Genomic DNA, 13,988 nt, shown 5'->3' on the forward strand with positions numbered 1-13,988 from the left:
GCCTGATAAGCTCGAACCAAAGTGGATAAATGCATTTTCATAGGATACCCAAAACAGTTGGGTATACCTCCTATCTCAAATCTAAAAGCAAAGTGTTTGTTGCTAAAAACAGGTCCATTCTCGAGAAAGAGTTTCTCTCGAAAGAATTGAGTGGGAGGATGGTGGAACATGATGAGGTTGTTGAACCGTCACTTCAAACAGAGTGTAGCAGGGCGCATGAAGTTGTTCCTGTAACCCCTACACCAAATTGAAGAGGAAGCCAATGATGGTGATCATGAAGCTTTAGGTCGAGTTACTACCAAACCTCGTAGGTCGACAAGGACACGTACTACTCCAGAGTGGTATGGTAATCCTGTCTTGGAGGTCATGTTGTTGGACAACAATGAACCTACGCGCTATGGAGAAGTGATGGTGGGTCTGGATTCCGACGATTGGCTGGAGGCCATAAAATTCGAGATAGGATCCATGTATGAAAACAAAGTATAAACTTTGGAAGAACTACTTGATGGTCGTAAGGCTATTAAGTACAAATGGATCTTTAAAAGGAAGACAGATGATGATGGTAAATGTCACCATTTAGAAAGCTCGACGTTTCGCAAAGAGGTTACTAACAAGTTCAAGGAGTTGGCTACGATGAGACTTTCTCACTCGTAGAGATGCTAAAGTCTGTTGGAATTATGTTAGTAGTTGCTACATTTTTCGATTATGAAATCTTGAAGATGGATGTCAAAACATTGTTTCCTCGACGATTTCCTTGAGGAAAGGTTGTATGTGATACAACCTGAAGATTTTGTCGATCCTAAGTATGCTGACAAGTATGCAAGCTCCAGCGATCCTTCTATGGGCTGGAGCAAGCATCTCGGAGTTGGAATATACACTTTTATGATATGATCAAAGCTTTTGGGTTTATACAAAGTTTATGAGAAACTTGTATTTCCAAGAAAGTGAGTGGGAACACTATAGAAATAATGTAGAGTTTCTTGATTAAGCTACTTGAACATTGTTTCAAAGGTTTTTTTCAAAGGAAAACCTGGATTAGGCTACTTGAACATTGAGCATCAAGATCTATAGAGATAGATCAAGAAGCTTCATGTAACTTTCATTTAATACATACCTTGACAAGATTTTGAAGGAGTTCAAAATGGATCAGTCAACGAAGGAGTTCTTGCATATGTTGTAAGGTGTGAATTTGAATAAGACTCAAGGCTCGACCACGGCAGACGAAAGAGAAAGGACGAAGGTCATCCCCTATGCCTTAGCCGTGTGCCTTGCCATGAGTCTGTCAAGGGGTACAAGAGTGTTCTAGGAATGGATCACTCGACAGCGGTCAAAATTATCCTTACTAACTTGAGGACTAAGGAAATATTTCTTGATTATGAAGGTGATAAAAGAGTTCGTCGTGAAAGGTTATGTCGATGCAAGCTTTGACACCAATACAGATGACTCTAAAGTAGAAAACCGGATTCGTATAGTGGAGCCATCATTTGGAATAGTTCCAAATGAAGCCTGGTAGCAGCATCTACACGATGACATAGAGATTTTTAAAGCACACACGAATTTGAAAGGTTGAGACCCGTTCACTAAAACCTCTCTCACAAGCAAACATGATTAAACCCCAGAACTCATTGGGTGTGAATCACATAGTGATGTGAACTAGATTATTGACTCTAGTGCAAGTGGGAGACTGTTCGAAATATGCCCTAGAGGCAATAATAAAGAAGTTATTATTATATTTCCTTGTTCATGGTAATCATTTACTATCCATGGTAGAATTGTATTGATTGGAAACTCAAATACATGTGTGGATACATAGACAACACACTGTCCCTAGTGAGCCTATAAGGACTAGCTCGTTGATCAAAGATGGTCAAGGTTTCCTGACCATAGACATGAGTTGTCATTTGATAGTGGGATCACATCTTTAGGAGAATGATGTGATGGACAAGACCCAAACTTAAACGTAGCATGTGATCGTGTCAGTTTATTGCTACTGTTTTCTGCATGTCAAGTATCTGTCTCTATGACCATCAGATCTTACAACTCCCGGGCACCAGAGGAATGCCTTTTGTGTATCAAATGTCACAACGTAATTGGGTGACTATAAAGGTGCTCTACAGGTACATACGAAGGTGTATGTTGGGTTGGCATGAATCGAGACTGGGATTTGTCACCCCATATGGCGAAGAGGTATCTGTCGGCCCACTCGGTAATACAAATCACAATGAGCTTGCAAGCAATGTGACTAAGGAGTTAGTCACGGGATCTTGTATTATGGAACGAGTAAAGAGACTTGTCGGTAACGAGATTGAACTAGGTATAAAGATACCGACAATCTAATCTCAGGCAAGTAACATACCAATGGACAAAGGAAACAATATACAAGATTGATTGAGTCCTTGACATCGTGGTTAGACCGATAAAGATCTTCGTAGAATATGTAGGAGCCAATATGGGCATCCAGGTCCCGCTATTGGTTATTGACCGGAGAGTGTCTCAGGTCACGTCTGCATAGTTCTCGAACATGCACGGTGTGCACACTTAAGGTTCGGTGACGATTAGGTATTGTTGAGTTATGAATGATGGTAACCGAAGGTTGTTTGCAGTCCCGGATGAGATCCCGGACGTCACGAGGAGCTCCGGAATGGTCCAGAGGTAAATATTGTTATATGGCAAGTTTTGTGTTGGTCCCCGAAAAAAGTTCGGGCATCACCGGTAACGTACCGGGGTTGCCGGAAGGGTTCCGCGGGTCCACCCGCCCCGGAGGGGCCACATGGGCTATGAGGGATGCGCACCAGCCAACACCTCTCCACCTAAGTACCATTCGGCTGGGCTGGTGGAGGGCCAACCCTAGGAGGTGGCTCCACCCTAACTTGAGTGGCAAGCCACCCCATGGGCCGCTGCCTCTCCCTCTCTTGGCCGCCCCCTAGGGGAAAACCCTAGGGCGCAGACCTCCTCTCCCTTCCCCCTATATATATATGGGGAGAGAGGGCTGCAGAGGGAAGGGGAAGCGGAGGATAGGGTCGGGGCTGCTCACCCAAGCGTGGAGACGAGGACGAACAACGCGAGGAAGAGGTAGAAGTGTCGAGGAGGATCCACGACGGAGCTCTCATGCTCCAGCAATGGCAACACGGAGGCGACGCCAGGGAGGTCTCCGGCCTCCCCTAGCGATGGGAATGGAACGGCGGGGACTCCGGCATCCTTCCAGCCACCTTGATCTCCTTGGAGGAGCTACCAGCGACGAGGGGGACAGCGGAAAGCAACTCAGTTTCTCTGTGAACTGACTAAATCTCACACCTCTCTGAACTTAACCTAGCAGAGGGACAAGAAGGAGGGGAAGAGGAGATGGCGGCGGCGAGGAGGGAGAGCATGCAACCCTAGGCTACAAGGGCTCCTAAATAACTCCATCCCCACACTCCTGGGCGTCTCATGCTGGCAAGAGAGCACCAGTGGTGGAGGAGGGGATCGTATAGAGGGTGACGTGCGCGAGGAGGAAGATGGTCATGGGGGTGGGATGCTCGAAGGGGTAAGCTGGGTCGTGGGCCTCTCTCTCCCTCAAAGAATTAATCACTGTGCTGATCTTTTAAAGTAAAATAAACCAGTTTTGAATTAAAGGCCAGGGTAGTAAAATTGAAAAAAAAGCAAAAAAAAAAAGCTTCTAAAATGTTCCTCCTATTTTATAAAACTAGGTGGGGCATTTTAGAGTAAAGAAAAGTAACATGTTTTATTTGAATTTGGCTTCGTTTTAAAATAAAACAAAAGGCAAAATAAAGTCAAGTAAGTGTGTGTTGCCACGCACAAATCTTTGAAAGGACTTTTAAATAACTTGAACATTTTTAATAGGCCAAAACAGAAACTTCAAATCTGCCCTAAGCTATTTGAAAGGAGATAGGGTTTTGGACATGGTGCAACTAAGGTTTTTGAAGGGCTCTTGTTGCACCCACACCACACTCCACAAGAACAATTACAAGACACATGCAATCACCTACACCACCAAGGTGACACCACCACACCAAGGTCAAACAAGGAAGACAAAAGAATTAAAAGCTATGCATGATGCATGATGCACATGAAATGACAACATCACCAAGTCTCTCATCCATTCACATTGCATCACAAGGTTGCCAAATATGGTAAGGAGTTACAAAGAAGGAAGGAAAAGCATTGGGGCTGTCACAATCGCTACCCAACTGTGCACTATACCGTACAATCCAGAGGAGACGAAGGAGATTATGTGTCAAGTACAAGAGTTGCTCGACAAAGGTTATATACGCGAATTTCTTAGTCCTTGTGTTGTTCCTATTATTCGAGTGCTGAAAAAGGATGGTACATCGCGTATGTGTGTTGATTGTAGAGGCATTAATAATACTACTATTCCTTATCGGCATCCTATTCCTAGGCTAGATGATATGCTTGATAAATTAAGTGGCTCTACAATTTTGTCCAAAGTTGATTTGCGTAGTGGATACCATCAAATTCACATGAAATTGGGAGATGAATGGAAAACATCATTTAAACTAATTTGGATTATATGAGTGGTTAGTTATGCCTTTTGGATTAACTAATGCACCTATCACTTTCATGAGATTAATGAATGATGTTTTACGCGCTTTTATTGGACGGTTTGTGGTAGTCTACGTAACTACGTTGATGATATACTGATTTATAGTAGATCTTTGGAGGAACACTTCGATCATTTGTGTGCTGTTTGGATTGCTCTACGTCATGCATGTTTGTTTGGTAACCTTGGGAAGTGCACCTTTTGCATCGACCGAGTATCTTTTCTTTGCTATGTTGTTACTCCACAGGGAATTGAAGTTGATAAAGCCAAGATTGAAGCTATTGAGAGTTGGCCGCAGCCCAAAACGGTCACACAAGTGAGGAGTTTTCTTGGACTCACCGGTTTTTATAGGAATTTTGTGAGAGATTTCAACACCATTGCCGCACCTCTCAATGAGCTTACAAAGAAGGATGTGCCTTATGCTTGGGGTACCGCACAGGAAGAAGCCTGCACGGTTTTGAAAGATAAGTTAACACATGCTCCTTTACTCCAACTTCCTGATTTTAATAAGACATTCGAGCTTGAATGTGATGCTAGTGGAATTGGATTAGGAGGTGTCTTATTACAAGCTGGTAAATTGTTGCATACTTTTCTGAAAAATCGAGTGGGCCTAGTCTGAATTATTCTACTTATGATAAGGAATCATATGCTCTTGTTCGGACTTTGGAAACATGGCAACATTATTTATGGACCAAAGAATTTGTCATACATTCTGATAATGAATATTTGAAACATATTAAAAGTCAAGAAAAAGTGAACCGTAGACATGCTAAATGGGTTGAATTCACTCAGACTTTCCCGTACGTCATTAAACACAAGAAGGGTAAATAAAATGTTATTGATGATGCATTGTCTCGTCGTTATACTATGCTTTCACAACTTGACTTTAAAATATTTGGTTTGGAGACAATCAAAGATCAATATGTGCATGATGCTGATTTTCAAAATGTGTAAGAGAATTGTAAAGAAGGGAGAACATGGAACAAGTTCATCATTAATGATGGATTTGTGTTCCGTGCTAACAAGTTATGCATTCCAGCTAGATCCGTTCGTCTTTCCTTGTTATAGGAGGCGCATGGAGGAGGATTGATGGGACACTTTGGTGTAAAGAAGACGCAGGACGTACTTGCTACACATTTATTTTGGCCAAATATGCGACGAGATGTTGAGTGTTTTGTTGCTCGCTGCACGACATGTCAAAAAGCTAAGTCAAGACTCAATCCACATGGTTTATATATGCCTTTTCCTGTGCCGAGTGTTCCTTGGGAGGATATATCTATGGACTTTGTTTTAGGTTTACCTCGACCAAAGAAGGGGAGGGATAGAATATTTGTTGTCGTGGACAAATTTTCAAAAATGGCACACTTTATACCATGTCATAAAAGTGATGATGCTGCTAATGTGGCTGATTTGTTGTTTTATGAAATTATTCGCTTGCATAGTGTGCCAAATACGATTGTTTTAGATCATGATGCTAAATTTCTTAGCCACTTTTGGAGATGTTTATGGTCTAAGTTGGGGATAAAACTGCTTTTTAGTACTACATGCCACTCCAAACTGATGGACAAACTGAAGTAGTCAATATATCATTGTCTACTATGCATAGGGTTGTTTTGAAGAAAAACCTGAAAATGTGGGACGAATGCTTGCCTCATATTGAATTTTATAATCGTTCGCTGCATTCTACTACTAAGATGTACCCTTTTGAATTTTATACGGTTTCTTACCTCGTGCACCTATTGATTTGTTACCTCTTCCATCTTCGGAGAAGGTTAATTTTGAAGCTAAAGAACGTGCTAATTTGATATTAAAGATGAATGAGTTAACTAAGGAAAACATTGGGCATTTGAATGCTAAATATAAACTTGCTGGAGATAAGGGTAGAAAACATGTTGTCTTTGCACCGGGTGATCTTTTTTGGTTGCATTTGTGCAAGGATAGGTTTCCTGATTTGCGCAAGCCAAAGCTAATGCCACGTGATGATGGTCCTTCCAAGGTTTTAGAGGAAATAAATGATAATGCATATAGACTTGAGCTGCCTCCAGATTTTGGGGTTAGTCCCACTTTTAACATTGCAGATTTGAAGCCATATTTGGGTGAGGAAGATGTGCTTCCGTCGAGGACGACTTCAGTTCAAGAAGGGGAGGATGATGTTGACATCAACACCATTGTTACACCCATAACCCCAACTGTTATACATACTGGACCAGCTACTGGAATTGAGAATTTTGCCGTCTGCCTTGCCTTTGCCGTGTGCTGACGCATGGCAAAGGTACTCTTTGCCGTCAGTTGGCAGAGTGCTGACGGCAAAGAGGTGGCTGATGGCAAAGGTTTTATTTGCCGTCGGCCACCTCTTTGCCGTCTGCTGGCGGACGGCAAAGAAGAAATATGCGGACGGCAAAGGATGGTCGGACGGCAAAGCATCCACACACACGGCCTAAACCCTACCCCACCCCACCCCGCCCCTTTGCCGTCCGCCACCCTCCCCTTGCAGACGGCAAAGGGGACATGCCCCTAGCGGCTCACCCCCACCCCACGACCCTCCCTAACGGCTCCCACCGACAGCCTCCCCTAACCTCTCTCTCTCGCGCGCCGCCGCCCTCCCGAGCGACCCGCCGCCGTCGTAGCTCCCCTCCTCAGCCACCCGTGCCGCCGCCCTCCCGGCCGCCGCGCTCTCCCACCTCCCTTCCGACCGCCGCCCCCCTCTAACCTCCCTCCCAACCGCCGCCCCCACCACCTCCCTCCCGTCCGCCGCCGCCGCCTCCCACCTTCCCTCCCGGTCGACCCCCATCGCACCTCCCTCCCAATAGCCGCCCCATCCCACCTCCCTCCCGTCCGCCGCCGCCCCTCCCACCTCCCTCCCGGCCGCCTCCCCCCTCCCACCTCCCTCTCGGCCCCCTCCCACCACCCTCCCGGCCGCCGCCCCCCTCCCACCTCCCTCCCGGTCGCCGCCCAGCCAAACCTCCCGTGTGCCGGCGACACCAGCGCCCGCATCTTCGGTTAGTTCTATTTTTTTGTTTTTGTCCCTGTTTCTTCTTTTTTTGCTGTTTAATTGATAGATTAAATTATGTATGTAGTGTAGATAATATTAGGTTAGTGTTCTTAGGTTTTATCCGAATAATTTGCTCTAAATAGAAAGAAACTTAGATAGTTAGTTTAGTGCTAGGTTTAGTTTTTTTTCTGTTTTTTATGTTAAATTAGATAGTTAGTTTATTAGATAGAAATAGTAGAAAAAGTAGAAGAAGAATATGTAGTTTAGTGCTAGGTTTAGTTTTTTTTTCTATTTTTTATGTTAAGTTATATAGTTCGTTTATTAGGTAGAAAGTAGATAGAAAAGAAAAAATAGATAGAAAAGAAACTTAGAAGAAAATAAGAGAATAATAAACTAGAAGAAAGAAGAAGAAGAAGAAGAAGAAGAAGAAGAAGAAGAAGAAGAAGAAAGAGGAGAGGAGGAGAAAGATAAAAGAAAGAAGAAGAAGAAGAAGAAGAAGAAGAAGAAGAAGAAGAAGAAGAAGAAAGAGGAGAGGAGGAGAAAGATAAAAGAAAGAAGAAGAGGAGGAGGAGGAGGAGGAGGAGGAGAAAGAAGAAGAAGAAGAATAATATGATGATCAAGAAGAAGAAGAAGAAGAAGAGGAGAGAGGAGAAGAAGAAAGAAAAGGACCCCGACCCCCGACCCCCGGCCCACGACCCCCGACGCCCGACGCCACCAACCCCCGACCCTCGACCCCCGACCTCCGACGCCATTGAGACCCGACTCCCGACCCCCGACGCCCGACACCACTGACCCCCGACCCCCGACTCCCGACCCCCGACTCCACTAACCCCCGACCCCCGATGCCCGACGCCATTGGCCCTCGACTACAGAACCAACTGACCCTCGACCCTCTACCCCCGACGCCCGACGCCACTGACCCTCGACTCCCGACGCCATTGCCCTCGACCCCCGACCCCCGATGCCCCTGACCCTCGACCCCCGGCCCCCTACCCCCGACCCCCGACACCATTGACCCCCAACCCCCGACCCCCGACACCTCTTCGGCCTCTTGTTGACCAAAGAGACCCCAACCCCCGACGCCAGTGATCCTCGACCCCCGACAACACTAACCCCCGACCACAGACACAACTAACCCCCGACCGCCAACGCCACCGACACCCGACACCACCGACCATCGACGCCACCGACACCCGACACCACCGACCATCGCCGCCACTAAGCCGACGGGGTCATAATTTTGTAAATTATGACTTAGGTCACATATTTTCCGAGTATGTTAATTATAAAAACATCATATTTGTGTTGATTAAATATTCAGAGATCCATAAGTTGGATCATGTTGAAATGTTTATACGATTTTCCCTAATATAAGCTTCCTTGTGCCCAAAGGAGAGCTCCAGCCGAGTTATGAGGTGCCCACAAGGCACGTTGCCATGCCTTGGGGCGTAGGTACGTCCCCTGTCATGTGGGGCCCATGGGCCCCATCTTCTGCTGATTCTTGCACTAGAAAATCACATGTATTCGTTATAAATTTTCTTTAAATTTTTATTGCATTTGGACATTGTTTGATATGGATTTTCTGCAAAATACAAAAATATGAAAAAAAAATTAATAATTGGCACTAGGCACTAGATCAATATGTTTGTGCCAAAAAATAATATGAATCGTTGCCAAAAGTACGTGGAAGCGATAAGATAATGGCATTAAATATTCAAACATTATAGATACAACGAAGATGTACCAAGATGTGACCCCGGGCACAGCCGATTCGCGCGAGGGGTGGGCACCCGGGGATGGTCAAGCCAAGAAGCCACTTGCGGGTGACCCCGGGCATCCAGGCCCGGCCGAACCCATCATATCCATGGTGTTTAGTTTCATATCCGAGGGGGTGAGCAGTTTATTCCCCTCCATATCCATGGTGTTCAGAGGAAAAGGCTGTTTGTCAACTTGCATCATTATTGGCCGATTGTATCTCTCATCGTAAAACATTGCAATCGTTAGTAGCATGAGAAAAAGAATTATGATACTTGCAATAAGCACGTCGTTTCAGCTCTTCAAGCGGTGGTAAAGTATGAGATATTCTAATAATCTTAGCTTGCAGTAAAGCATCAAATAGTTTATCACACTTGCAATGTTAAAGGTGAACTTCATCTCTTCATCAGGATTCTTATAAATCGGTTTCACATCATTGCAAGTAAATGGTTTGGTCTTTGAGGGCCAAACAAATCCAGTAGCATAAATATCACCCTCATCGTCCGAGTGACCACTATCACATTCAACCATATTCATCTTTGGACGACCAGTTTAATATCTATGCACTCCTTTAAGATCTTTACTTCGGCTTTCCTGGGCCAAATCACTTTGCAAGACTTGATTGATACTTAAAAACTCATAGCCTTCTAGCTTTTCTCTTATGTGAGTTCTCAAACCATTAAGCACAAGATCTGCCAAGTTTCTCTCGGTAATCACCAAACTATAACACCGGTTTTTTTTATCTCTAAATCTTTTGACGTAATCGGAGACTGATTCATCATGTTTCCGTTTGACCAATGTAAGATGTGATAACTTAAGTTCATTGTCGCCGTTATACAAGTGATCATGAAATTTCTGTTCTAGCTGCGACCACACACGGATAGAACCATGTGGTAAAGAAGAAAACCATGAAAATGTAGTATGAGTTAAGGACAAAGGAAATAAATGCACTTTCAAATCATTAAGTGAACCTGCTTCATCTAACTGAGCCAAGTATTGACTAACATGCTTCCATGTGGTTTTTGTGCCCTCTCCATTAAACTTAACAAAATACCGAATTTTATATCATGGAGGGCACTGGATTGCATCGAAGTACTCGGGATACGGCTTTTGATAAATCCGGTTCCTAGGTAATTCAACACCAAAGTTTTCCCGAAGCATATTAGCTAGCTCCTCTCTGAAATTAGCTAGAGCATCATCCATAGTGGACGATGAAACTTGCTGAAGTGGCATGACAGGAGTAGGATTACTAGTTGTAGGTAAGAACTGTGGCATGTATGCCGAACCATAATTCAACAGTGGTCTAGCAACGTTTGTACCTACAGGTAATGCTTGGTTCGACGTTGCTACCGGACTTGGTATGCTCATGATAGGACTAATGGGTGCAACCACAATCTGGTTTGTTTGAGTAGGATAATAATTCATCAACATGGGAGGTGTCGACGAAATAGGTAAAGACATTTTAGGGGTTTCTACACCAGTCGGCACACCAACATTACAAGGACATGATTGAGGCGTATTTTTGTGAGCATTAGTATTTTCTAAAAAAGATTGATAAACCAGATTGTTACCATCAGCAATACGACTCTCAATCTCAGCCCATTGCTCAGGAGAAAAGGTATTACACACATGGGGTTTAACCTACTCGGCTAGTGATATTGCCTTGGCGATACTTCTTGAATTTTGCAAGGAACTCCTGCAACTCCTTCTCTTCACGCGCCTTCTTGTACTCCTCATAACCTTGACGATGATCTCCCGATAGTTCATGAAGTTTGGGCTTAATGATGTTATCGGCGTCTATCTCAGATGGGTTGGGAGTATCAGACATGATGGTTGATGATGATGGTTGATCTTTAGTCCCCAACGGAGTCGCCAAAAATTGTGTTGACACACGAACACGTCACGTCTACCCTCGACATCGGGGGTGATGTACTGCAGCTCATGTCGAAGGAGATCCAACCGACAACACGATACGCAAGACAGTCGGCGGATGCTTTTGAAGACAGGAAGCCCCACATGCCCGGGAGGGACCCCCGTCAAGGAGTGCAGCGACTATAGGCTGCCCTAGGTTGATTCTCTCACCCATTGAGCCTCGGGATTCACAACTCTCAAACTCGAGGAACAACGAAGAACGAGAGATAAAAACGATGGAGAGATAAAACGTAGATGAAAAAGTAGTATATTGATGTTTCAATTGTGTGTTGTTTCAATCGGCCATCACCTTCAATATATATAAGAGGCGTGTGGACTTCCCGTACAATAAAAGGATTCATCTAGGCTTTCCTTATAAGAAAATTACACCAAATCACGTCCTAGAGTCCTAATTCTAGTCTAACTCGGATTCAAACCGAATTTGACCCAAACTCTTGTCTCGCTCCTTGCGCGTGCCACATAATCTGCATACGACCTTTGATTGAGACGAATTATATATCAAAATCGACCATCTCGATGATACGAACAATTGTTCTGTTGATAACTTTTCCAAATAAGGCCATTTTGAATACTCTACGAGGTTATCTTAAACTCCATGTCGGATTCGACCACATGGTTGACTATACTGTCTCAATTTTGTATTGTTTCTGCAGGATGCATACCATCTCAGATGATGATGACTTCAAAAGAAAAGTTAACCGCCTTGATGATACGCACAACTTTCATGTTTAACCGTTCTCGATATGAAGAGATCTAGACAACCTTTTAGGCCTATCTTTCACCTTTCGACTGGATATTAGGATCCTTCACTCGGATCGCACGATCATATTTCTTCATCTTAATAATAGGATATCACCTGGACAACAAGATTTTCATTCGCCCGGCATTCTCTCACTCAGTCGATAATCTTCACTCGTCCGGCAAACTTTTACTCGTATTCCCGACTGAAACTTCAGTGTGATCTTGTTTTGTCCATCCAGGTCGCATACGAACTTGGATGGAGACATAATATATGTCAAAACCGATCTGCTCGACGAGACGAAGCTTCTTTGTGGTGTAAGTTTTTTCCATTCAAGGTCATCTGGAGAGCATAATAGCTCACACATTGTATGAGACATTTATCAACATGTGTGTGATGTCAAGCGTAATATTTTGATCTTGGTTTGGGCCGGACCTTATTGATTGTAACTTCTGCATACGAACTCGGATTGGGTTGAATATATATATATATATATATATATATATATATATATATATATATATATATATATATATATATATATATGGTCGTGCTATTCGTCATTCTAGGTGAAGAATAGTTATTCTTCACCCCATGTATTTTAACATCATTGCACCGTAATTTTATGTTCCGTAAATTTTTCCTTATTTTATATATAAAAACAGACCGTAAAAAAATATAATCACCATAAAAATATTTTATGTCAAGTAAAATTAAGAACATACAAAAATAGTGCAAAAAATATAAAAAATCAATTTTTTCTGATCTTGTGACCTATATTATTATTTTTTTTGTCAAATTTTACGTAGTGGTTCAATATAAATATAACTATTTGTATTTCAAATATAATTTATTTGTAAATTGATCGTAAGATTATCTCGGGTGAAGAATAACTCATTCTACACCCTGGGTGATGAATAGTATTACTATATATATATATATATATATATATATATATATATATATATATATATATATATATATATATATGACAAATTTTATTTATCATCGGTGGTAGTTACCACCACTTGTGTTTTGTATGTTGTATGTAGTATATATCAAATCGAACAGTATGTATGCGTAATATGTAGTATATAATCATGTTTAGGTAGTATATATACTATTTTTTTGGTAGTATGTATCATATTTTTTGTATGCTCTTTTTTATATACAAATATATGCGTATTTCACAAATATAATAAAAACTATGGATCAACTTGTAATTTTTTCATGTAACTCACTTTGAAAAATCTTATATATAGTATATGAACATAATAAAAATGATAAATTAGTATATATAGTCACGCGTGGTAGTATATGGAACACGTAGGGTAACTACCCCTGGGTGGTAGGATGTATTTTCCTATATATATATATATATATATATATATATATATATAGGGTCGCGCTATTCGTCACCCTGGGTGAGGAATAGTTATTCTTCCCCCCCTCGATTTTAACATCAATGCATCGTAATTTTACGTTCTGTAAATTTTGTCTTATTTTATACATAAAAAGAGACCGTAAAAAAATATAATCAATGTAAAAAATTTATGTCACGTAAAATTATGACCATAAAGGAACAGTGCAAAAAATACAATAAACTCAAATTTTTCTTGGTCTTGTGACCTATATTTTTGTTTTTCTTTTGTCAAATTTTACATAGTGATTTAATATAAATGTAAATATTTGTATTTCAAATGTAAATTGATCGTAAGATTATCTCGGGTGAAGAATATATATATATATATATATATATATATATATATATATATATATATATATATATATCAAAATTGATCGTTTTGATAAGATAAAGACAATCCATGTAGAGACATTATTCATCCGAGGTTGTCTTGAAGGTGTAATTGACCGAACATCACTCGGGAAGTTAAATTCTGCCATTTTGAATACGCTTTCGGCCCTTAAGATGAAATTGGACAACGATGGTCTAGACATCAAAATTATTCCATCCAGCATTGTAAAACCTTTTTATTTTGAATACCTTTCAT

The sequence above is a fragment of the Hordeum vulgare genome, chromosome 2H (assembly GCF_904849725.1).
Source record: "Hordeum vulgare subsp. vulgare chromosome 2H, MorexV3_pseudomolecules_assembly, whole genome shotgun sequence".
In the NCBI taxonomy this organism is placed as follows: domain Eukaryota; kingdom Viridiplantae; phylum Streptophyta; class Magnoliopsida; order Poales; family Poaceae; genus Hordeum; species Hordeum vulgare.